This window comes from Thunnus albacares, chromosome 16 (assembly GCF_914725855.1).
Source record: "Thunnus albacares chromosome 16, fThuAlb1.1, whole genome shotgun sequence".
NCBI classification, from domain to species: domain Eukaryota; kingdom Metazoa; phylum Chordata; class Actinopteri; order Scombriformes; family Scombridae; genus Thunnus; species Thunnus albacares.
Window position 1 is genome coordinate 4,188,013 of NC_058121.1, and position 24,469 is coordinate 4,212,481.

At 40.2% G+C, this 24,469-nt stretch overlaps 1 protein-coding gene across 5 annotated transcripts in view; it reads left to right on the forward strand.

The window, feature by feature from the left end:
• Positions 1-11,620: 11,620 nt before the first annotated feature.
• The window catches only part of tab2 (TGF-beta activated kinase 1 (MAP3K7) binding protein 2), a 41,129-nt gene continuing 28,280 nt past the window's right edge, over positions 11,621-24,469 (forward strand). For 3 of the 5 annotated variants that reach the window (XM_044377231.1, XM_044377233.1, XM_044377232.1), the window contains exon 1: positions 11,621-13,012. The gene's annotated coding sequence lies outside the window, so the exon portion shown is untranslated. The remainder of the gene's footprint in view (positions 13,013-24,469) is intronic. The other 2 variants (XM_044377235.1, XM_044377234.1) reach the window with 2 other exon arrangements.

Consider the following 24,469-nt stretch of genomic DNA (forward strand, 5'->3'; position numbering starts at 1 on the left):
ATATATGGATAGTATACAATCATATTTATTATTTCCATACATCTATGAATAATACCCATTTTTTAAACTTTCCTCTGCCTTAACTACAGTAGCTATAGAAAGGGACCTCTGTCAGACAAACCAGGCATCACTAGACCATATTTCTTGTTATTTTAGAGTAATTTCTTCTCTATATGCTCACATGAAATCATGTCTAGTTACTGAATGTGTTAGTGCCGCCTCAATATACAGTAGAATGAAGGTGACACCTTGTTTCATGTTTTTTTTTTTTTTTTTTTAAACTTCAGTCACACAGATATTTCCGCAGTGTCACTGTTTTTACAGGAATGAAAATGATCCACGTTTTAATTTGTGTGGATGGTGCCTTTTTTTTTAGTAGTCCATCTGCTAAAGATGTCATATGAATTATGTTCAGGATTTTATTTTTTTATTTTGATTTTGTGTCGTTTGTATTTTCACGCCTCCTCTCTTCGCTCTTTGGATCTTACTTCTGTGTCCTCTTCTTTTCCCATTATTATGTAGCATATTGTTATGTACACAATGTGGAAGCTAGCAGCTAAATATATCTATATTATTTCAGATCTTTGTGTCACACCTCTAAAGACTGCAAACAATCCCGATGGAGGATTAGCTCTCATTTTTTCTCTTCTAACAGATCTTGTCCTCACACATTACTGAAGCGCAGTTAAGTATGTTTTGAAATGCTGTACATAAAAACACATTTTAAGAATTTCGCGTTGAGATATTGATACAATAATTGTCTTTTAATGCACTGTTATTGCTCAAATATTTAGTGGTAAATTAAAAAAGTATTTAATGTTTTTTAATGTCTTGCTTTAGACACTAAAGTTATGGCAGTGCTATGAAAGTAATACGGCAGATGATGCTCCTCTGTGTGTGTAGATATGGACAGACACACATTAGTATACGCCTATAAGAAATCTAGTGCACCTCTAGGCCGCTCTCTCCTCTCACGTTTCCTCCTTTTTGATAGTATTGCATGTGCCTGTCTTTTTCCAATGGAGAACATAAGCACTTATTGTCGCCCTCTCTCAACAGTTTGTACAGACAGACAGACAGACGCTCCATCTGCAAATCTGCGTTTCTGTGATGCCTTCAATGCCCGTCATGCCAGTCAGATAACAAGCATCGTTTGACTTGTGTCACAAAACGTGCTTACAATAACCCTCTATCCCATCTTTTCATACATGATTCCCTGTTGTGGAAGAAATAGTATGTGTGGTTTTACACAAAGAAAAGAAAAACTTTAATGAGACATTTTTTTTAAATTGATCTACACACCGATGCTCTCAGTGAGCTGCATCAGCAGAATGCTTTGCAGGTTGGGGTGTCTGTCGACTCTTCTACATTCTCTCTGTATTATGTTTGTGTGCGCTCGCACACAGGTTTTGAAATATACATATGGCCTAAATGTATTGTCTTTTCATAGCATTTATATATAAGGCAGCAATAGCTCAGTGCAGGAAAATTTAAAAAAAAACAAACATTTATTTAGCTGCTTTTAGCAAACTTGTCCAAATTTCACTGTACAAATGACTGTTAAATGAGAAAAAAGTCATGTATATTTATTTTATATCCTCTATTATAATAAAAATCTCTTTTGTCTCAATCACTTTTGTTTGTACAGTAGTTGTTGGCAGCATTGCAGCCGTTGTTTGATTCTACAGTAACCTGTCGCAGCTGAACAGAGTGTTGCTGTTCCTGGTCACCACTTGATGTCACCCAAGCGTGACTGTTTACTGTGTTGGTCCCATTCAGCCACTGCTCAATCCTGCTGAGTCCTTGTAACACTGTCCCTTCAGAAAGACTGATTAAAAATACTTAAAGCATACTGTACATTTTAGAATTGATTTCTTACAAACACAACAGTATAGAAGTATAACACACTGCACTGCACACAGTTTTTCAGGTATTTGGCAGGTCGGTTGTTCCTGCATCTTGGAGAAGTTGCCACAGTTCTTTGGATTTAAGCGTCTCAGCTGCTTCTGTCTCTTCCTGTAATCCCAGACTGACTCCATGATGTTGAGATCAGGACTCTGTGGGGGCCAAACCATCTGTTGCAGGACCCCCTGTTCTTCTTCTTGATGGAGATAGCTCTTTATGACTCTGGCTGTATGTTTTGGCTCATTGTCATGTTGCAGAATACATTTCGGACCTATCAGACGCCTCCCTGATGGTGTTGCCTAATGTTTTTGCACAGCACTGTATGTATATTATACTGTACTGTTTGATACTGTTAGACAGTGTGGAGTATGATGACTTTTCCAACTTTAAAGGACCAGTGTGTAAGATTTAGTGGCATCTAGCAGTGAAGTTGCAGATCGCAACCAACTGAAAACCCCTCCCCCTCCAAGCATGTAGGAGAACCGGTGGCTGTGAAACTCACGAAAAGCCCTCTCTAGAGCCAGTGTTTGGTTTGTCCATTCTGGGCTACTGTAGAAACATGGCAGTGCAACATGGTGGCCTCCGTGGAAGAGGACCTGCTCCCTATGTAGATATAAAAGTAATTCTAAGGTAACAAAAAACACAACTATTCTTAGTTTCAGGTGATTATACACTAATTAAAACATACTTATGAATATTATATTCCATTTCTGCCAAGTCCATTCCGCTAGATGCCACTAAATTCTACACACTGGTCCTTTAATGTTACTTAATTCGAAAATGGGGGAACTGTATGTTAAAGAGAAAACAGATCCCAGATCCACAATTAAAGTACAAAGTAGTTTCTGATAGTTTAAGGTACCAATTTGTTCCAGCCTACAGAGACAGTAACTGTCTGTCTGCACTGTCTCCTCACACTGTTCCCTTTCCAGGGCAAGAGTAAGACGTTATAGTGACAAGCTTTTGCACAGAATTGAAAGTTAAGTGCTTTTTTTACCTTTCCCTGAGAAAGTACCTTCCAGACGGCTGTTGTTTTCAATCATGGCATGAAATACAAATTCCACAGACTTCAAATTGTTGGAGAAAGGTAATCCATCACAGTGAACATTTAGTTGTCTTTATTTTTTATTTTTTGTCAAAGTCAGCAATAATGGATATTATGAGATTTGTGGTTAAAGTGCTGAAACTCGGAAAAACCAAGGATTGCTTTTGTTCTTCAGAAAAAAGAGAGAGAGAAAGATCTCAAAACAACATCGTTGCAGCAAAAACCTACACATGCCTTTACATTTTCACTCAGATTTCTAGAGAATTCAACTACTGACTGACCGTACTGATGTTATATGGTTACACTGCTACACATCTTTGAAATGTAAGTACTTCTCATTTGTCTCTTTATTACATAGGAGTGAATGTCTTTGGATGATTTGAGCACTTACATTCACCATCAAGACATTCCACAAGATGCGTCAAGTAAGCACCACATTCACGTTCTCTTTATGGGCTGGTGGTTTGACAAGTGAAACCAGTGCAGGCAAGCTGAGACTTGGCATCGACCTCGTGAGTTCTGGCAGAGGCCCTGGATGAGCTGCTCAGCCTGCAGTGTTACTGCTACCGCTCGACGGAAATTTATGACTTGGAGAGAGCTCAGCAGAATGTATTAATGCAGATGATCCCATTTCCTACTCTGTGCTGCTGCTCGGGTCAGCGACTGAGGAACAAGCTAAGCACCCCACCAGTAGAACCTGACCCTAACATGTCACTAACAGAAGTCACTTCTGCGCTTCTGGAGTTTCTCTGCATGTCAGAATCTGCAAATTGCCACCTGTTGTACGAGCACAGGTTGCTATAAACGAGTCATGAGGTCTCTTTTAGAGCTGGAAAGAAATCCTTTAGTCTAATTAGAATTAATAGCATAAGTTATTAATATTAATTATGTAACTCATATAGTATATCAATATTAATAGCATAACTTAGCATAGTTTATTAATATTAATTATATCATTCATATATTATATTAATATTAATAGCATAATTTAGTTTGCCTACTTTAATCCACAGCACTGTTCAGTATGATCAGTGCCTACATGTATAGTTACGTCTAACAGAACATGACATGACACGACATGAAGACATAACATGACATGACGCATAAGCCACAAAGAATGACAAAAGCACGATGAAACAGTGACACACAATTTAGTATACCACTAAATACACATAAAATAAATCTAACAAAAGATACTCAACAACAAAAAAAACAAAAAACCCCCACACTTCCTGTACTATCAGGCTTTGGATACACACACAATACATTTTAGGAGGATTAGTTCATTGTTGGTTTTGGTCTTTTCATTTGACTATAAAAAACAAAAAAAATACAGATTATCACCAGACTTATCCTTTGATATACAAAGTATAGTAGTTTTTTATAGTTTAAAGTACACATTTGTACCAACTATCAAGTATATTATTATTATTAGTATTCATAATTGACACCCACTCTACCATATTAACTTCTGACATTAAAGACACATTAGTTAAGATGTTAGGAGATATCTTGAATGTTCTCTGATAAAGTTCTCCAAAATAAATATATAATTAATTGCGTTTGAAATGTAACTCTTGATATTATTTTGTGATTTTAACAGTTGGATTACAAAGTGTTTTTAAACATAAACTATGCAATGCAGTAGATCTACACCACCGTAATGATTTTTTCATTTGTAAAGATTTAAACATGGATTATTTCCTTGCTCAGTAGTTACTTTGAGTTGTTGATTAAATACCAGCCACCATTCCTGACTCTCTCACTGTTGACCAGCTCTGTGCCTGGTGTGGGATGGTAGACTGCTGTCTTGGTCTACTCCTCCTCCACAGTTGTGTGGTTAAGAGAGTGTTTGTGCTTTCACCGGCCCAGTTAGGGTGGGGAGCTGCAGAATCAGAATGAGTAGATGGTGCATTTCAAGTCAAAGCAGTGTTTTATTCACTCCAAAATGAAAATTCAACCATTGTCGACTGCCACGTCAAACATACCTAACATTTAGTTCAAAACGTAGTCACAAACACATAACAGGTTAGCCCTAAAGATTAGTCTTGGCCTTCTCTGAAACTGTTGAAGTTTTGCTAGTGCCACACACTTCAAGTGTCCAGAGTTTATATTGATTTGTTGTGATTGGACAAATACAGAGTTTTCATATTAAATTTAACTGTTGTGTTACTTTAAACCTGCAGTGCGGAACCTTTACATATGAATGAATGTCCTTTACATTCAAGCCCTTGCCGTATGAGTTCACACAATGCTGATTAAGTCTATCACCTCCAGATAAATCTCTCTGTATTTCACAATATAAGGAGTTTTAACATCTGGTGTTGGGTGTGACATTCCTATGCTGTTTGGCTGTTAATTTGGCTGTTAATCGTACATCTCTTCTAAACTTTCCAATTGATCCAAATGGATCAGATTCTGATAGTGAAACAAGTCATTTCACAGAGGTTGTGTGATGCTCAAAACAATTTATCCACTGTTTTACAGCTGCGACAGTAGGTTACGGCCAGTGGTGTACTGGCCATTGGGCATACAGTGGGCCATCAAAAAATGCATTTCTGGGCTGGTGGACTGCCAAAACATATCTCTTTTTACTGGCCCTCTCTGTGTGCCTGTCACACGGTGTGTGTTAGAGCGTGCTGCATGCCTGTATCAGGCAATCACAGCTGAGCGCCCCCCTTTACTCTCACTGCCAGAAGGGGGAGACAAAATAGCACTAAGATTTAAAGGGTTAATTAGCTTTACTGTAATACTTTTGATAACAAACAAGACTGGTCTAGCCACACTAACTGCTCTGTGAGGCTTACTTAGGCACAGCAGTGCCTACCTTTGAGCTCAATGCTAATGTCAGTGAGCTAACATGCTCACAAAGGCAATACCAACATGCTAATGTTTAGCAGGTAATGTTCACCATGTTCACCACCTTAGGGGTTGATGCCATGTTCACATCACACAGGATGGATGGTGGAGATAGGAAAGATTCCCATGTTAATGACTTGTGAGCGGTCACATAACCAAGGCGGTTGCATGATTACAGAGTTGGTCATGTAGAGATTAAAACATTTTGCAATGAAATTTGGGTTTAATTGCATTGAATACTGGTCTTTGTCCATTATTGTCTTTGGTGATGTGAGCCATCCATATTTGTTTCATTTTTAGGCATTTCCGTATTAACTACCAATTTGGATATATTGGAGCTTAATTGTGACTTGGATGTTGATGTGATAAGATGTGATGTTACAAGTCAGAATTTAGTAATTATGATAATTCTGACCATGGTATTAGGCGCAGACCATGACCTGAAAACTCTGGTTTGCGTCTGGCTGGCGGCCTTTGTTGCATGTCATTCCCTATCTCTATACTTTCATAGTATTCACCATCTTAGTTTAGCCTGACATGGTAACATTTGCTATTTAGCACTAAACACAGAGACTGATGCTGATGGGAAAGTCATTAACTTTGCAGGTACTGGTCATAATCAAACTATTGGACAAATTAAAATTTTGACATGATGGTGGCGCTCGATGAAGTGTTAAGGGGTTACTAAAGTGATTACAAGAAGTTATTACAGTTTGTCCTAAGTGGAACATGAATATCTGAACCAAATTTTATGACATTCTGTCCAATAGTTTTGGTGACATTTCACTCAAAACCAAAATGTCTAGAGGGAAAAGTCAGGGGCTCACTAAAGTCATTAGGGTTAGTTGTGAGGGAGCAATGAATGTCTGCATAAAATCTTGAACCGATCCATCAAGATGTTGAGATATTTCACTGGATAATTGAAAACTTTGACCTGCTGGTGGCTCTAGAGAACAGAGTCACCAAAGTCAACAGGATTCAACCTCTGGGGACCAAACATAATTTCATGATACTCCATCCAATAGTTGTTGAGATATTTCAGTCTGGACAAAAGTAATGGACCGACCAACAGACATTGCCCTCCCTAGAGCCATGCTTGGCAAAAATACTGTTAGAAAAGTTTCCCTTATGATTGGGATGATGTTTCAATCAAACACTGGAGTAAAAATGCCCTTTTTTAAAATTTTCTGAAGCCGCATCCAAACTCCTTGCAGTGCTATTTTCTAATATTATCAGTCTAATAACAGCCGTTTTAGCTTTTCCACAATAAGATGGCTGATCTGCAGCTCTAGGTGTCCTTTCTATCCACTGCAGCTCTAACAGGAAAGTGCCGGGTGCATCCACCAAGTGTCAGTTTGACCTTAAGGGTTGGAGATCGGTGTCTGGAGCTCTGCCATCACACCACTCACTCCCAGTCTGCTCTCAGAGCAGCCTCCAACCACAACTTGATGCTTACACTCCACAGACCTTGACATTTCAATTGCCTCTAAGTAATAAACTCTCCACTCTGCTCAAAACAGGCCCAGACTTTGTTTGTGTCATTATCTGTTACCTCCTGCTGAGTCCATTCCAGTTCATGTTGTACAGTACAGTATTGTTGCAGATTTTCACATGTGCAATAGCTTGTTAACTTAATATATTATTATATTTTATAGTTATGATATTTTTTTTTTATCTTTTCATGAAACTATGCAACTTGTCTGCCCAGCAGCTGACTCACTATTACTATCGGATGAAGACCTTGTATTTCCAAAGTGTCATTTTTTTCAGAATCTATGAAAAGTAGCATTTTAATTACTTTGGCCAACCTACAATTTCTAGCATCTAATGTAATTGATAACATTCTGTTGGAAAGGTTTGGTAATGGGTGGGTCTCTCTGACTCAGTACTTGCCTGGTTTGATGCTATCCAAAAAGACATTTTTTCTGTATTTCCCAGCAACCTAATTTCTTAGGAAGTCGTCATCATACAGTTGGCTATATGGAGTCCCTCAGGGTACAATACTTGGTCCACTGCTTGTACATGTTGCCTCTAAAACTAAAGGTATGTTACTATAGTTACCCTGATGACACACAGTTATACCTAACCTTGTCTCCTGGAGGCCTAAATCCTGTTAAGTCTTGGATGAAAGCAATAAAGACATAAACAAAGCTGCCTTTTATTATCTGAAAGGATGAGTTCATTTTTCTGGTCTATCTTAAAACACTACTCATATGCCCATATGTACACTGAAGGAGTTATCGGTTGCTGTAATCCTTCCATATCGGTGAAGGTCTTTCTAAAGTAATTTGAGTGTTGGTGATGGGGATGTACAAAAATGGATTATATGTGAGGCTTCTCCAGTCTCAGTTAGTCAACTCAACTGGTAGCGTTGGAGGGATAGTTACACAAAGAAGGAACTTTGTCCAAAAATCATATTAGCTACAAGTTAAACTATTTTAAACTATGATTTTTTTGCCTTTATTTGACAGATGACTGTGCAGAGAGAGAGATAGGAAACATGGAGAGAGTTGCAACAAAAGTCCCTGGCCAGGATTGAGGACATTACGTGGTATGTGGCTTAACCTTTAAGCTACGAAGACACCTCATTCAGTTACACTTTTGACTGTATTTTCACACAGTGATGCGGACTGTAGATTTTGACCCCTGTGTCTTCCATTGGGATTGAGTTAGGGATCTTTTCACAGACAGTATGGACCGCAGGAATGTTTAGAAATAGAATGAGTAGAATGAGTGCAATTATACACACATTATACATACTATTGGAAAACAGCATTGATGACATTGATTGATTAACAAATTTGAAGTAGAAGTACAGAATTACAACTCATAAGTGCAGCATTCTCAAAAAGTGGGAGTACAAAGACATATCACATATATTAAGTATGTCAACATATGTCAAATATACATAAAAAAGTTTTACATTTAGTAAATTTACATACAGTATATTTATGGTGTAGCTTCTTGTTGATAGCTGTCTGTAGTCTTGAGCATACAGTATATGTATGATAACAGAAGATGTATATGTGTGGAGATTTTTTACTGAAATAGTTTCCTTTTATGTAACTTGCAATTATTTTGTATATTTTTGACATATTTGCTATTTTAGATATATTTTATGTTTTCGTCTGTTACAAGGTTTAGTCTCAATGATGAAGCATCTATTTTTGCACCTGGGTGAATGCACAGACTTGCACTTTCATATGTCATTTTTGTACATTTGAGAATAAAACAACTTCCTTCCCTCTCTGTTCTCCCTATCCTTAACAATGCTGTGTTCAGCTTGTTAGTACCAGAGTGGCTGCATAAACCCGCTCCAAATGGCCAGTGGACAAGCACAGAAGTTTGCTTAAGAGGGGAATAATGACTGGAGACCTACTGTAGAGCTAAATCTAAACTGCTGACCCCATGACAAGTTGTCCTCAGACCGTGAGAAACAGGCCTCTTTCCATGCCAAGAATGTGGGTGGCCGGCCTTGTTTCTCCAAAAAGCCTATCTGAGGAGTGTGGCCGGTCGCAGCACCAGAGTGCAACAGCAGGTTTTTATGTCTGATTTCTCTCAGGCTGCTGCTGTTACGTGCACATGTTGCCCCTTTTTTTTCTGGGACGGACCACACTGTCATTCTTGTAATCTGTGTCTAAGTACAGCATGTACACAGGGAAATGGAGCTGGTAGTGTGTGTGTGTGTGTGTGTGTGTGTGTGTGTGTGTGTGTGTGTGTGTGTGTGTGGGTGGGTGGATTGGTTGTGGAGGGGGCCTGTAATTCCAAAGCACACACAGTCCACTTCCACTTGTTTGGCAGCTTGTGAAATGAAATCAAAACTGGAAAAGAAATAAAATGCAGCCACATTCACAAGGTTAATCCACTGGAAATTCTTGAGAATTTGGATTATGCTGCTTTTTGGGGTTTTTTTTTGTTGTTTTGTTTTATTTTTGCTGATTCACAGGCCTGACACATAACCCCCACACCACCAGCACCACTACAAAGTGTATAAAGGCATTGTGTAAAGTAATGAATACTGTGTGAGAGGGCCGGTCAGAGAGGATAAGAGGCTGCACTGTACTGTCAGTTTGCTGTTCGGACTGAAGGGGATTTCAGCTCCCCGGGCTTCAAACTCAGAGTCAAGGGGTCACGGTCTGTGCGAGATAGCAGGGGCCACAATTTGTGTGTGAGTAACTGCGTGTGTGTGAGTCACTGCGTTACGCCGACACACGAGACGCCATATGTTTCCACCCAGTTCACTGAAGAACAAATGCGCCGTCCTTTTTCATGAGAGCTCCCACAAGCGTCTGTTTTCTCACTCACTCACCCCATGTGTGGGTTAATGCAGCTAGAAGTGGCGAGCAGGAGACGTGGTCCACATCAATTATGTCGTAAAAGAAAAATTAAATGGGACACCTGTTTATGGTGTCCACGCAGAATGAAAAAAAAAGTCCCCAATTTAAAAAGTGGGTGCAACATTGCAAGTGGAAATTGGAGGGTTCTTACATCAAAAACTGTCACTTGAAACCAATACCAGTGAAGTCCCATAACTCCCTGAGGACTGGCATTTAGTGGCATCAGCACCAACCCACACCAGAGAGATTTATTATAAGATCACAATATTTTTATGGTATAATAATGTTTAACTCTTTTTCACATGCAAATTCCACTGTAATATGATATGTTTAACAGTTTTATTCTTACTATGAAATGGTCAAGATGAGGCTTTCACTCAGAGTGATCTCTTAGTAAAATTGCTACAATATCCATCTTAAAATATAATAGAATACAACTTTATTGTTCACCAGAGTGGAAAATAATCTTTTGCTCACCAAAAAATAAAAGCAGCACAAGAATATGTAACATATAAAACAAGTAAGCCAAATGCAGAAGACCATAGGCAGAGCAAGGCTGAAGAATAACATCTTTATTCTAGGCTTTGGTGCAGGCAAAGTAAAACAGAGGTCATAAACAGAGCAGAACAAAGCACAGGATCCAACAAGACTGGAATACTCACTGAAATAATAAAATGAACTGACAAGGAGATGAGGTGCAGGTGGGGAGACGGGTGGAGAAATCTAAGTGAGGGGAATCGGGGGAGGAAGAGGAGAACAGGAGAGAAGCTGATTGGCTGGGGAAAACACAGGATGCAGGGCAGGTGTGGAGGGAAAAGCAGGCCGGTGAGAAAAAACACAAAAGGCAAAAGCTGCTCTGGGCTGAACAAATCGAAAACAGATTCACGAGTAAACTAAAAGTCTACAATATAATCATGCGCAATCTTCTTAATATGTAAACCATCACTCATCAAACTGTCTCAGAATTACATAAATAGAACTTCAATAAGTGCACAAGTAACATTGAGCAAACATAGCAAATAAACTTTAGTATTACATTGTCAACCAAGGAACCCTTACCAAAAAACTAGATTGCATAAATTGCTGATGAAATAAACATGAACCAATAAATCTGTCAAGTGGAGTGGTCTGCATATTAAGGCTGCATGTAACATAAATTGGACCGAAAGACAACTGTTGCTCTGAGATTCAGTTCACTCCTACAATTACTTTCTACAAGACTCAATGGAGCAAGCAATAGTATCTCAAGTGGTCCTTAAATATAATTAGCAACTTTTCTTATCTGCCCTTCTCCCATCAGTCCAGTCTTAACAAACAGAGAGAAAGGCCTGAGGGCATCGGACTGGGACAGAACCATAACACAAATGGTAAATTGAATGTGAAAGTTCATTATGAAATTTTATGAATGTATTATGACAAGAAAACTCTTATCATATTCATACAAATTGAATACAAAAAAAGTGTGTTTTACAAACACACTTTACACTGGTGCACTTTCATTTGTTACCTGGCAGCCCTCACCCAGCCTAAGTGGTGGAGCAAAGTGTGTTTACAATCCTCCAATGAGGGAACACACTGTGTTTGGTCTTCACTTGCCAGATTTACCCACTCTGTTTTGAGGCTTGCCTCCCGCACTGCAGGAAATAATGCAACTGCAAAATCTCATCTAAACAGCTGTTTGTAATGTTAGATTGGTCAAAACAGATACAAGACAGGAGCCTCACTTCAGAAATCACAGGAGTTTAACAAAAATGTTGCTATAAATGCAGGCAATGACATGCCGGTTTGTATTTCACACTTGAGTGCAAAATGTGTCATTTCCTTTGGGAGGTGAAGTACTCACTTATTTGGGTAATTATAGGAACCTATGAGGTGTCAATACACAATAAGAGGAAGTTGTTATTCGGTCCAGCCCCAATAGATTTGGGCTAAGACATGTACCAGCCTGGCTGGTCTGTGATGCTGTAAACCAAGCAGACAACAAGGGGAAAGAGATCTAAAATAGATCAAATTTTCTTTGGAGAGAATACTTGCATGCAAGGATTTAGGGGGACAATTTATCTGATGTGAATCCACAGTGAATGTGAATATAAGTGGTGTAATCATCTTGCATTGGCCTATTTCAGCTTTAAGAGTGTACAGGAGTGGTAATTTATTGATTTCAGTTGAGCAATACAGTAGATCCTGTATTGCTTAACTGAGCACTTCACTCCCTGTGGAGGAAGGTGAGATAAGAAGAGATTAATACAGTAGCTAGATAGCCCTAACTGTCACTGTCACATTTGATATATAGTAGAGGCGCATCAAAACAGACACCCTTGGGATCTTCAGCTCTAACACTTCTCTCACATAGTTTTCATCTTGTTTTTTCCTTTGCTTGCATCTTTTGCTGCAGCAGGCGACTCAGCTCATTTTGCAATCACAACTGTCTCCTCCCTCCCTCAGCACAACTTTGGGAAATCGAAAAAAAAAGAAAAACAAGTCTTCCTCTCGCGATAGTAGCTTGCTTATGCAGCCGCCATATTCTGTGACAGTATTTTGATTCGTATCTGCTGGAAGTGAGGAAAAAGAGAAAAGTGAAGGGCTGTCGAGGGGAGGGGGGGGCTGAAGAAGAGGAGCTGTCAAAAAGGTATTCCCGAGTCTCAGTCAAACAGCGGAGGGCTGAGGCTCGGTATCCCTCCCCTAACGTTATTTCGAGGACACACAAGGCCCGGGGCCTCGGTGCAGTTGGCTCTTCGTCTCCCTGGTAGTAGCTGGATCCTGTTCGGCTTCTCCTCTCCCAGCTCCGCGGCCCTCTGGAGGTCCGGCGGCGGTCTCGGGTGTTGAAGGCGGCCCGGGGAGCGGCGGCGTCAGCGGAGACGGGAAGGTAAGTTACATTAAATGAAGCTTAAATGAAGCCAGTTAGCAACAGCCGGAAGAATAACGTTTTAATAACGTTACTGTGAATTAATAAAACACTCCAGCGTCTTGTGCGATACGCGTTTTTACATACTGCCTCATTCTGTTTCAAAGAAAATGGAGAGAAGAAACTTTTCAGATGTGGAAAAAGTTTTTGTCCACAGCAAGCAGCTAGCATAGTTAGCTAACTTGAAGTGTTTGGGGGGCTGTTCCGTCTCGGCCGAGTTAGCAAATCACTGTCTAAAGTATAAAACTCATTCGTTATCTTCTCCTTCAAGTCCCCACTTAATATTAATATCTATTTATATATATTAGGGGTCTTTTTATTTAAGCATAACTCTGGCTGACGCTACATGTTTTGTAGCCCATGTTAGGCTACTTTTTCCATTGAGCTCTCCGCTGAAACGTCGCAAGACGAGTCGTGGATGGAAACGTTAAATCATAAAGTTGTAGCTGCACCTAATCTCATACACCGAGTATTTTATCTTTAACAAGCCTCAAAATTAAGCTGTCACACTGCTGTTAATTATGTATCCATTCGCCACAACACTGAAAGCTACATTTTTGTGTAAAATGTATATTATGAACTGGAGAAGCCCCTTGGATGAGAGGCGAAACGTCGTCAAGTATCTTCAAGTCCACTTGCCCTCGATTCAACCCTCCTTGGATAACCATGACCTGGATGACTGAGAATCTTCACAGACATAAAAATGTATATAGAGTAACCCAACTATAGCTGTGAATGTGTCAAACATACAAGTTAAAGTATCGTCGTAAACGCCACTACATATATCCTGCCTCTTATCTTAATAAGAGATAATGCAAATAGAGCTTCTGAAGTCTAATATTTGACCATCTTAATGTTGCACCACTGTGGTCAAATTAAACCAAAAGAGACACAGTAGACTTTGTTTTTGTAGGAGATGTGATAAGTGAGTCTCTTCACCTGTCAGATATCTACATGTTTGTCCTTAAGTGAGATGTTCCTGATTTGTGGCAGTTGTGATTGAAACCGATAAGAGGGGGGGGGGGGGGGGGGGTTGGGGGTGGGTCTGAGCCTGTTCTAGCCAAAATGACAGCTCAGATGTTGTTGTTGTTTGTATTGTTTGTATAGTTAAGAGGAGAGATGTTTATCCCGAGATAACCAAACCCATCACAATGATACTTTTCTTTCCTGTTTCATTTATTCTTTGTGAAGCCACTAAAGGTGACTGGATGGGCAGGGAGGCACAGATTGCAACTTTTTTTTTTTTTTTTTTTAAGTTACGGGTTTCTTCGTATGGTAAAAGTCATGCGATTGCAAAAAAGAAATACTGGAGTGTTTTTGAAGTATTGAAGGAGCATGGTGGAGTGATTTAGAAATTCCTTATGCACACAAAAGATCTGTGCGATATTAATCTTTCTGTCCTTCTACTTACTGGTTATTTTCATGCAGTCCAAACACATTTAATCACGGCGACTGCAATCGAATGTATCACAAATATTGCTTTCTTTTTTGATGACAGGTGTTTCATGTTTTTTTTAATTGCCGCGTGAGGTTATAAAAGCTGCTTTCAATTCATGGTAGTGTTAGGCCATTTGTGGTGGTCTACTTGGCACAGTTGAAACCCCTCTGGGTGTGTTGAGCCTGTGTTTCCCCATGTTGTATCACTTAGGCTGGCCTTGATATTAACACCAGCCACCAGTCAAATGATGCAAAATGCTGCTTGTAAGGGGTTTTCTTAGGGAGTTTTTCGCTTATTCGAATCGAGGGTCTAAAGACAATGATGTGGTATTGCTGTAAAGACCGTAAAGCCCCCTGCGGCAAATTTTTGATTTGTGAAATTAGGCTACTCAAATAAAATTGACTTGACTTGGTTGTGACTGGAAAGTCTGTAAGCTCAACCAGCCAGTTTGGCAGGTAATCAACCTGTGTCCAATTAGTCTTTTTTTTTTTTTTTTTTTTTTTTTTAAATTCGAAAACTGGCAACTTAGAAATGAACTGGCCTTCTGAAATCCTGAATCCACGAGTTTGATTGTGGTGTAGTTAGAAGTCACGGTCAAAGTACAACCTACCTGACAGTGAGTTTTACAATCCAGGCTTCTTATTTTACTCTTTACCCTCAGTAGACGTTGACCGGTTTCTCTGCTTGGCTGCTTTGAGGCGGTCGAGTTTATTCACAACTCTAAAGAGCTCAGAACCGCTTCTCTGTTGGCCTCTAAACACCTCCAATCTAAACTGTGTTGTCATAGCTAGACTGTAAGAGTGTATATCACTCATTAGCAGCTTGTGCCTGTCTTGACTTGCAGTCAACATTGCACTTCCTGACCAATAAGCTGCCATGGCCAACTGTTTATAGGTGCAGACCCCTAACTGAAACCATGTGTGCCTGTAGCTGGGCAAATATGTTGCTAGGAGGCCTTGCTGATTCTCTTCGGAGACTCAGCAGCGATTGCTCAGCTCTTGTATGATAAGTGCTAAATCGGGATTTTGGTGAGGATCAAGCACTTGTACAGAATGGCAGGCTGCTAATTGCTTTGTTTGGATGTTATTAAGCATATGCCAACAGGTTAAATCAACATGACTAAGCAACCGCACATATTACTGATCTCAGTACCTAAGTTGCCTTGATGCTTGTTGATCGAGGTGAAGAATCAGGCTCACTTGTTCTTGTACAATAAACAAGCAGGGCTAACACTTGTGTTTGAGGACTTGTACAACAAGCTGAGATTGCGGCGTGTTGTTGTGAGCTCTGTGCCGATACTTCAATCTTCTTTCCTGAAAAACCAGTTTCCTGATTTATCATTTGCAGTTTGCACAACTTATCACCAACCAGAGCAAAGGGTGGGGGTGTATATATATATTTTTTTTCTCCTTTCACGACGGGAAGGATAATTACTGCATATAAGTGTGTTTGGATGAAGTACAAATGCTTGTTGTTTGAATCAACAGTGCAGAGTCAGTTTAACCCAGGAAACGATATTGGCTTACCTTTCTCTTTTTCTGTGCGTCACAACAGATTCTCTTTAAGAGGCTGCACACTCTGAAGTAGTGCAGCTACAACTTGATACATGTTCTTTCAGGCAGCTCTCTGCTCAGTGACCTGTCCACATAGGTTATTATACAGCGTGTGTTTTCTTCAGAGCAAACGTGTCAGGTTAAGACCTGTAATGCCAAATGGGATTCAAGTTATTGGAAGGGAAGGATCCATCACATTATGCCCATTGCTGTAGACTCAGGAAGAGGGCTTGGTGCTTTTAACCCTCCCCCACTCCAGTGTGTGGCTGTCAGGAAGAGAGGCTCTTATTGGAGCCCCCTCCCCCTGTCGAGCTCTCCTGACTTCTCCGCTTTAAATGGAGTCCTCCATTACACACTATACTGCTCTTGGTCCTCTCCAGTTCAAGGGTTAAATAGCACGCATCGAGGCTGACACCGCACGATCCACTATACCTCTCGCTGTCTCGCTCGTGCTTTTTAATTTTGCGGCGTGCACTTCATCGGGTTTGCCACTTTTGCGGCGGCTTTACAAATGATCCACAATAACGGCGAGACGTGCGCGAGAACATTTAAATTTTGCTTTTCTCAGCTCTTTGGAGTTGCGCATGATTAGGCTTTATTTTGATACATTATAGCTGCATTCATTGATTTGTCTTTTGGTTGTGTTTCTGGCCACCTGATGTATGCAAGTCCAGTAGACGTTAGTTAGAAGGAAGTCCAGTCCAGAGGGATCCACTTTTTCACTACCTTACCAGTTCAGTACCAGTACAGCACACCAGTAAACAAGTTTAAAGGAAAATAAATTTAGCAAAACAAGTGAATTAATTGTGTTTTATACAGTTCCATAGAACTTCGTATAAATAAGATACAGTATCAAATCATAAAATGTGATTTGAATCAAGTAAAACCCGATCAAAGAATGAGTGACTAAGAATATAACCAAGGAGTCACTTCTCATACTCTCTGCTATGGAAACAATCTAGTCTGTGCTCAAGATTGCGGTTCTATACCCATCCATAAGTCAGACATTTGTTTAGCAGACGTGCTGACAAGCCAAGTTTTATAAGCCAAAGTGACTAACTGCAAAGGTGTTGCAGTAACACACAGATTAGGTAATGCAGATAAAGTAATGAAGATACATGAAGATTAGGTCATGCCTGATTAAAAAAATGTAAAGTGTTAGAATATGAAGATGTAGATCGTTGTAAAAGACAGCAGTGATGTTCCCGTAGCGCTAGACGATTCCATTAAGTTCAAACTCACCTATCGTAAAATCTCAAAACATGTGTGCAAGATCCCCAAATCTGCACTGACGGATTAGTTGCTGATGCTTCTCCCGAACTCTTAGTGTGACTTTCAGTATTTCTCAGATGTTTGACGTACATTTAAATGTAGCTGCTTTATCGTATTAAATGACTGTTTGAAATGTTGCTTACTTAGCTAACACAACTATTAAAAGCTCTCATTTAATGACATTAAGGTGGCATGGTTTGCATGCCAAACACATCGTAGTAATTGTGATGATCTGTGGTGCTTGCTGGGACTGAACTCACTTTGCTCATTTGTGTGTAGGAGACATGGGTGAAAACATCCTGCTGCTGATGCCTGATTTGCCAGGACCAGTGTAACCTGCAATTTGTAGATCCCTAGTAGTAACTGGAGCTTAAGTACGCAAAAGGGAACTATATTTTCATTTGGACTTCAGACTTGTAAAATTTGTGGGTAAACTTTGCCACACTGTGCAATTCAGGTGAACGTTGCTTCAGCTTGCTGTCGTCAGTCAGTTATTGCAACGCAGCAAACATAAGATTCAGTTCCACTTTGTTGGTCCTCTTTAGTCACGCCTTTGAATGCACCATACACTCTGCAGTCAAAGATAGGATTATAGCTCACCTTCTCATTGTCTCTCTCTGTACATGCATCAGTAAACAGGAGAAAAGTGAACCACATCCTACACAGAGATTGTGTACGTCTGCCCCTCCCCCCATCCCTGTTACCCATGACCTGAGCGTTCTGGGTTTCATCACTTCTGGCTTTTTTCTATTCCTCTAAAAAATGCTGCCATAGTTTCCGTAAACTGGCACATCCTCTGTCACAAAGTGAGGAGACCTTGAATTGCTTGGGTTGGTCTGATTCCTCAAAACTGTTAAGAATTTTTTTGTTAAAATCCAGACATAGTCAGCTTTGCATGTACATTATCAACGCTGCCTTGGTTCACATTTGCACAGGTACAGGTAGGCGTATATACACTTGGAAGCAGCACAGCGAACAGTCTTGTATTGTATGTACTGTATGGAGTTCAGTGTGAGTTTTGGTGCCCTGCTCACCTCTAGGTAGGAGGATTTACCTGGCAGCCTTCTGGTCCTTTCTTACAAACATCAAGGCTGCTGCTGCTCCATTTTATTAGAAATATTCACTACAAATGTTCTTGTTATGAAAATGTGATAGAGAGCTGTGAGAAACAGAATTCAAATTTAAATGTACACTCAGACATGTTCAGCTTATTCATAGTTGTATACGCGAGTAGATGAAATCCAAAGCATTACAGTGTATATTGCATCTGCAAAAGAATAACACACTCATTAAGTGTGATAGCTATTTAATTGCAGACAGCCATTACAGTACTGCTCTCTACATATTTTATTTGTTGTTGGATGCTTATAAAGTTACTGTTAATCATTAAAACGTGATGGAAGCTTGTTGTTAGTACCGACAAGTATGCGGTTTCAACAATGAATGCAAGAAAAACTAATTTCCCATGTCAATGGTGTGTAGGAAAGAAGAATTACTAACTAAAATTGCTAATGTCACTATGCATTAGCTTATGTTTGGAGACAAGGGTACGTTAACCCCAACATCACTAACATTTACAGACTGGTGAATTGTTCAGCTAAATAAATGATCTCAAAATAGCCATCCCGTGTAATGGCACTTGTAAATCAGACTTGAACGCGGTGGAATAATTAAAGAGCAGCTTTTTCATGCTAATGAAGTGTTTTTCAAGTTCCCTTTGCAGAAACTCTGCTATGAAATAGGATAGTAGCGCAACCATCAATTAAAAGAATATAGTGAAGCTCCTCCGCCGGCTCCCTTTGGATGTAGCATTTAAACTAATTGGAACCAGAGCCGCTGGTGTGTTAAACAGGCATGTTTGGAAAGACAGCAGTGCAGCTCTTGAGACACTTCGGCATTGTTAGTGGGATCAGTGTTGTGCTTGAAGCATTCATTTCCACCCTTGTTTCTCTTTTATGATTTATTGGTCAATAGAAGCTACAGACCAGTAAGATTAGGCAGCCCTTTATTCTGAGTGCGTGAGTGTTTACTTCTTATTGTTGGGCTTAGGTTTTAGGTTTGATTTACTCTCACATAAAACCATGTGCAAGAACTAACAGGTTCTGGGATTTAATTTGACAAGCTGGCCAACTAGAATGGTTTCTTTTTATCTTGATACCTGTTACTCAATGTGAGAATCAAATTTAATTCTTTGTTTTATTATTTTAATTTCTGTTCAGTATTTAATATCTTTAGAATATAGGTCAGTTAGTCTATAAAAGGCATTTTAAGTTTTGTAAAGTACCACCTTTTTGTGTGTTTGTGTGTTGTTGTCCCTGTGTCACTTTGTCATATGGAGCGTATCTCATTTACAAATGATTATTAAAAGTGAATCCATCATGGTTTATCAGTTAAAGGTCAAGCTGCCAACAGTGTGAAATTCTTCCACATCAGTTAATGGCTGTTATGAATTTTCAAGCAAAAACAGCTCTCACATTTCAAATTGGCCCTGTGTGACTTTTCCTAGACCCACTTTGAGCGCAAACCAGCGCTGTTCAACTTTCACAAACAAGCGATCGAATATTAAAGATAATTACATGTATCCATTCAGTTGCCTGTTGGCTTTCTCTTTCATCCACAAATCCTCTGGCCTTTCTAGTGTTACGTGTCACTGCACTTCCACATGAGCACTGCTGTTCCAACACGGGCTGCTTTTTGAATGTAACCCCTGAGTGACAGTGTACAGGAAGATGGTTCAGCGCTTATCTTTGGCCTGTGTGCTCCACAGAGCCCTGCAGACCGTAGCCTCTGCAGCAGGATACGTGTGTGTGACACAAACACTTCCTCCCACCATGCATCTCTGTCACAAACACCTCAGTTTGCATTTTCACATTTGGCCTCTTGCTTAGTTTTATATTTGGTAGGGATCATAGTGTGAAGTGTGTGTAGTGTACTGGAAGTGAATTATGTTCAGGCTTTTATTAATGGTACTGCAGGTCACTCAGTATTTGTAAAGGTTGTTTTGAATGATGTAATTACACCTATGAGTGGTAGTAGGCTTGGACGGTATCTATTTTTTCATACCTTCATACCTTCCTGAGATTTCACCAGTATTATGAGGGTATTTGTGTGGAAAGAAACAAAACAAAACAAACAAAAAAAGCTGAGCTACTGATGATAGAAGTCATTGTAGCATGTATGACATTGTCTGGTGGTGATGTGCGGGTCCGGGTTTTTTTTATAATACCTGCGCCCACCCAATCCGTTATGAGAGCCAATCCGCACCATTCGACCTGCAAAAATATGCGTCAATCAACCACCTGAACCTGACCCGACCTGCAAACCTCCAGCTGCCTAGAAAATACATTACGAGTGTTATGATCATCCAGTACCGCAGTGGAGAAACGGCTGAGTAAACGTCAGGAACAAAACTGACTGAAGGCAAGCAGATAAATATCAGTTAATAAATATCATTCACCACAAACATAACAAGACACGAATGTCTCTTATTTTGGCTAAAGTTTTCAGCAAAATTATAAACTTTGAATCACCGCCTCTGCAGTCTTCACTTCTTGCGGAATCCACGAGCGGAAATGTGGACAGCGCCACTCTGCCATTGCAACCCACATTGTGGTTAGAGGAGGGATTACATGCTGCCTTCAAGTGCTCCTCGTAAACTGTGTTTTTGACAGTATTGAAAATCATACTCTCGGGATTTCTAAATGCCATGGTACACCGTAATACTGTGATACTGCCCAAGCCTAAGCAGCACTAATGTTTGTTTAAGAATTAGATTTGTGTTTGCTGTTACAAGACTACACTGTTCATAGCAGTTTATAGTAAACATGGTTCCTTTGTGGTGAGACTTAAAGACAAAAAGACACAATCCATGTACCTGGTTATCCCTTCTGTATGATACATGAGCACAGTCTCCTCTCTGAGACGTGTGACTGGATGTGTATTTTGTACGATTGACAATCTGATAGGAGGAGTTAAGATATCTGCAGCGTCATCAATGTGCCTGTCATTGCAGGAATGTTGACCTGGTTTGTGTGGTCTCCTGTTGCCTCCTTATCCTGTCTCTCTTTAATCTTTATTACAGTCTCTTTCTGTCTTTTCTCTGCTCTGAAATAAATAGGAGACTACACACTGATCTTTACCAGAGTGTTTCCAGACCTTACGTGACATCCCCAACCTGTATATTGGTTTGTGTGAGGTTGGGTGGAGGTTAGTGTCCCGGTTTTTGTGCAGCTTGTCTGTGAAACATACTCCAGCTTCCTAATATTAAAGCTTATTACAGTGGCGGATACTATGACATGGAGGGATTCCACCAATTCTTTTTCCTTTCAGCAGTAGCTGGTCACATTACATGGGAACAAATCTCCTATATTTATTCTACACATGGATTAGAAGTGGCTTGTTAGCATTGTGAAAACATGAGATATTGTTGGAATAAATTCAGAATTTTCTTAATACAGGTCTAAGTGAGGAATTCTGAAAATTCTAACATACCGTTACTTTTAAACCAGCAGAGGAAACAAATAGCAGACTAAAACAGCTTTTAGGAATACGAACATGTGTTGGTGCAAACTGGAGTTTGATTGGATTATTAATAATTCTATGATAGTTAAAGGGTCTGTTCACCCAAATCACAAATAACATATTTTCTCACTTGTAGTGGTATTTAGCCATGCACATAGTTTCCCATCTTTGGTTTCAACAAGGAACCAAATAGGACAGAACTTACTAAACCAAATAATGCATGATTTTTGAACAATAGCTTATTCCTCTCAACTCGTCAAACTAGCAGAGTACTGAACCGCGTCTCTGAGCGTGCTCAGTGATGTCTGCTTGAGCCTCCACAGATTGAAAGTGCAGTTTGGCTGTATTTATCTTAAAGAAAGGGGGGTTGAGCTCATTACTGTTATCTTTTTCATTACTGTTGCTTACTTACTGTTGCTTTTTCATTAATACCAATACCAAGTTCCCATCAATGTCCCTCAACAGTTAAGCAACAAAGCAGTTAGTCAACTCCCTTATTCACATCACTCTGCTTGAAGCTCAAATCAAACATGTACCGTTCTAATGATTTGTAGATCAATTGATTGACAGAAAATTAACTGGCAACTATTTTGATAATCTCTCTATGAGTTTGTTTGTTTTTTTAAAGAAAAAAAGTGGTTCCAACCACTCAGATAGTTTTCTTAATCTTATGTGATAGTGAACCGAGTGAGTAAGTGAGACTGAATGAGAATAATTTTGCAGTGCATCCAAGGAACTGATGTAGTGTGAGTAAGCAGATTGTGAGTTTACCTCCCTGCTGCTTGTTTTCTACAGGATGGATACCGCAGGCTGCTGCCTTATCACTCCTCTGCTTATCCTGTGGGCAGGTTCTGGCCCCACGTACCCTCTGACTCCCTCTAACTTTTCCTCACAGACGCACCACAGAAAGCTTGTCTTATTCTGTGCTGTTTGTAAATGCCATACAGGGACTGCTCTGTCCTTCATCATTTCTCCCACAGTCTGCTTATGGTCTTTCATCTCTCTCAGGTTTTTGTATTCTCTAACGATGGGAAAGGGCTTTGATCTGATGTCCTATCAGTAACAGCGTGGGCCTCAGGCACTCATACTCCCTTGCTCCCTTGCTGTCTCACTCTGAAAACATATTGTCAGGGTGTGGTGGACAACGGAGTCCACCCAGCTGAAAAGCCTTTGTTTGTTGTGGTTCAGCTTTGCCAAGGGCAACTGCCTGTGTGGGTCTCTATGAAATTCTTGTAGCAGTAGTGGTCTATTAAGTTAGACCTTTCATTTGTCAGTGTTTTGCAACCTTTTGCATCTCCGATATAACCACCTGAGGTCCGGGATATAGAAAACAAGCCTTACTTCCCGTAACACTTGAGAGGAATCTTTTTTGCCCTCCACTGGAGATTGCACAACAGCAGTGCAAACATAGTCACAAGTAAAGCTTGTGGGACCTTCACCCTTGGATCTGCAATATGCAAACAGATCAGCTTTTTTTTTCTTCCGCAGAAACAACTTTCTATAACTAATCAGAGATCTAGCACGGAGAGAGGAACGCGCTGGATATAAGCTTGTAAAAGTTGAATCAGCTGAAGAGAGGGGGAAGCTTTGTACTTTCTGCTAGCTGCCCAAAGTCTCCCTTTGTATGGATTGTTTCTGATAGTTTCCCTGTTCTCAGTTACTGATCTGTGGAAACTCTTCTTGAATTTAAATAAGGGAAGTGTAGTGCACTGTGCAGGGATATCCCTGGGTTAGCTGAGTCCACACCCTTCCCCCATCCTCTTCCCCACCCCCCATACACTTTTCCTCCCTCTCTTCAATGTTGCCCTTTGGCCTCCCAAACCCACTGGCCTTCCTCCGCTCCTGGTTAGAGATGTCATAACAGAGCCACTCTGCTGTGGTATTCCTTAGAGGAATGTGCTGCCTTGGGTTCTGGTGTATGTGTGTGTATGTGTTTGGCTGCTGTCTGTGCAGCGGATCAGGTCAGGCCGGCGCTGGCACCCTCCTAGGCACACCTGTTGGTGCCAGTCTATGCAGAACCAGTGCTGTGTTGTGTCCCTCCTGTCCTCTGCAGGCATCAGCACAGCCGATGACTGCCTGCACACATTGAACCGCCACACATGAGCCAACTGTGGGTGTGTGGGAAAAGTGAGCTGGCAACATGAGTCTGCCCATACCGCAGTATAGAGCATTGATGGTTGATTGAGCCACTTAAAGTATCATAAAGTTGGCAATAAGTAAAACATTTGCTGCTATATAGTGCAAAAATAACAGTATCTGTGGAAAACCAATACAGCTGTTGATCATTACCTGTGACTCAACGATTGCTTGGGCAGGTGTTAAGATATCTGGCTTCCACATCTCACTTTGCAGGCTATACTTTGTTTAGGAACAAAAACTCAACAGCCCTTGTAATTTCCCCTACTATTTGCATTTTCAACTGAATAACAGACAACACATTTCATTCTCTACCGCTCCCTTTTTAAAACAAGCTATTTCTGCTGATAAATCTATTTCTACTAGCCTGTGCAGAGGACCTTTCATGGTAGAAGATTAGATAGTGACAACATAACTTCGATTTTCAGTGACAGTTCGGGGGCTGATACAAATAGTTTGACTTTCCAGCTTTTGGTTTTATTTAAAGGAGTACTCACT